A 2,374-nucleotide genomic window follows, 5' to 3' on the forward strand; every position below is an offset into this window, starting at 1 on the left:
TCGAGCCCACTACCCTCGGTATATGGGGCGGGCGCCCTACCCACTAAGTCACAAGCGCCGCCCCTAGAAGGTTTCTTGGGAACGGCCAACCAATTCCTTACTTCAGGTGGGAAATACTCAGGCAGACATGTGACCCAGGCAGCCATTTTCTCTTTGCCGTCGCCATCTTCCAAGCAGACAAAGACATCAGCCCCCGCTCTTCTCTAACGCAGTAAGATTCCCTGGTCAGCAAAGCGTGGGAACACGCATCACTTAATCTCAGACCCAGGTCCGCACACAACATTTTGGCTTACAAGTAGATTACACAGCCAAAAGACTCACCGCTTTCCTCTACCAATTACCCGCCTCCTCCTCTCCCCTCCACTACCCTTACCTACTGAGCAGCCAAGGAGGCGGGGCCAGCCTGGTTGGAAGGAAGGGACCGGCGGGCGCTAACAGTCAATCTGAGGCCCCGCCCCTGTGGGGGACAAACGCCGGCCTAGTCCGGGTCGCGAGTCTGGGATCCGGAAGTTGGAGCCTAGTGCTGCAAGCGTATCTCCTGGGCTTACCGGATTGTCTTGGTACTCTCTCTTCTCAGATCCCTGCTGCAAGTATAGGTAAGAGACTACTCCTCTTTTTGCACGGTGAGCATACACCTAACCCTCAGGGCGGTTAGGATTATCTACTGGAAGTGAAACCAGAGATGCCTGGCAGGGTAGAAGGTCCCGGAAGAGTGGCAGGGGAGACACGTCCCGCACGTGGAGACACACCTAACTGCCTTCTCGCAGGGTAGAAGGGTACAGCTTCCCCCCACCTAGAAAGGCGCAGGGTGGCGGGGTGGACACACTTTATTGTGAGTCACAGACCTCACTTGTGTGGAAAAGCGTCGATCGTCCTCTGCCCTTTAGGGTAGCGAGTCTCCGCATTCTCCCAGTGTAGACAAGTGTCGATCCACCAAAGGTGTGGTGCCATTGACCTCAATCCTATAGAGACATATCCCCCTCCTCAGCTGACTAGTGCAGACTTCTGACTTAAGTCACCTTTCCAGCTTGGCTTAAGACGTCCTCAAGGTACTGCCTCCCCCGGGACAAAGGCTTTGCTATATTCCCCACCACCGTCTGTTTAGAGGAGCTCAGAAACATTTAAAACGCAGAGGAAGGGGACCTCCTCCCTTCGTGTAGACACCTAAGCTCCCCCTATCGCTCCTTAACTTCTGCAGAGGAACTAATTGACGGAACCCCCGCCCCCATTCTTGTAGCGAATATAAACCACTCGTCCCTTAAGTGGTTGGAGGCACTGTCTTCAGCTTCTGGAGAACCAAGCCAGTTTCTCCCTCCTCCTGTGCTAGAGTGAGTCTCTGTTCTGGAGAATCGGATCGAATCCCTACTTCAGTGAAGAGACAGCGTTTTACTGAATATGTAAAGGTCTGACCCCCAATGTGCCTCGCAGCAAAATAGGAACAGACTTTAATCCGGGAAGAGACAGTCAGATCTGTCCCTTCAGTGGCCCCTCGGTTAGAGGTAGAGGAGCTCAGATTTGTATCCACCCTTTTGAGGTAAACACAGATTACCTCCCCCCAAGGATTTAGAATCAACGAACGCGGGAAAGACCCTACAGGAGGAGAGATGCAGCTCCCCCCTCCCTGTAATGTTGAAAGGCAGTGAAGTGTAATGCATATGGGCACTCCACTTACCCAAGGTGCTCAGATTTGTTTCCTTATACTCAGGAAAAAGACACAGACACTCCTCCCCCAAGTGTAAGGGTTGATATGTTGAATTTATGGCTGCATTGCCCACCCATTCCACCCTGCCACCCTTGCAGAGAACCGAGGCCCTATTTCCTTTCAGTGTTAGTTTAATGCTGACTTCAGCCCACATAAAAAAATACACAATCTGTCCCAGGATCCCTACCATGGAAGGGTCTAGTATATAGAATAGCCCACTGTAGGTAAGCTGCAGACCCTACTCATTTACTCATTCAAGGTTACACAATTTCTCTCTTTGTTAGTGTGGCACTAATATCACCTCATAGCTGAGTTGAGTCAGTCATATCAGTCCTGCCCCACAGCCCTCTCCAGAGTAAAGAGACCAAGGACCTTTCCCCTTCCTTCCCTGAAATTTAGAGATATATGGACCTGTGTTTCTCTTCCATGCAGCAGAGGTGCACACAGCTACTGTGAGGATTTCCTCAATTTCTCTGTACCCTAGAGTAGAAGGACAGATGGCAGTCCACCCACCAATTGCCAAGGTACAGACTCAGCCACATAATAGGCAGAGATTTTTCCCTTCTCTGAGATTTTGCACTCATCTCAGTCCACAGAAACACCCAGATAGGAAGCTTTGTTCTCAGGTTCCTTTTCCCCAGGGTAGACTATTTCTTTTCTTTTTTTTTTTTT

At 50.9% G+C, this 2,374-nt stretch overlaps 1 protein-coding gene across 2 annotated transcripts in view; it reads left to right on the plus strand.

Annotated features, from left to right (window-relative positions):
• The first annotated feature begins 477 nt into the window (after positions 1-477).
• Positions 478-2,374, plus strand: part of GNL3L (G protein nucleolar 3 like) — a 33,403-nt gene continuing 31,506 nt past the window's right edge. Inside the window, exon 1 of one of the 2 annotated variants that reach the window (XM_023508547.1) lies at positions 478-596. The gene's annotated coding sequence lies outside the window, so the exon portion shown is untranslated. Of the gene's footprint in view, positions 597-2,196; positions 2,227-2,374 lie in introns of those variants that run through there. The other variant, XM_023508546.1, reaches the window with a different exon arrangement.

The sequence above is a fragment of the Otolemur garnettii genome, unplaced genomic scaffold (genome assembly GCF_000181295.1).
Source record: "Otolemur garnettii isolate 467f Iridium unplaced genomic scaffold, OtoGar3 scaffold00256, whole genome shotgun sequence".
Taxonomy (NCBI): domain Eukaryota; kingdom Metazoa; phylum Chordata; class Mammalia; order Primates; family Galagidae; genus Otolemur; species Otolemur garnettii.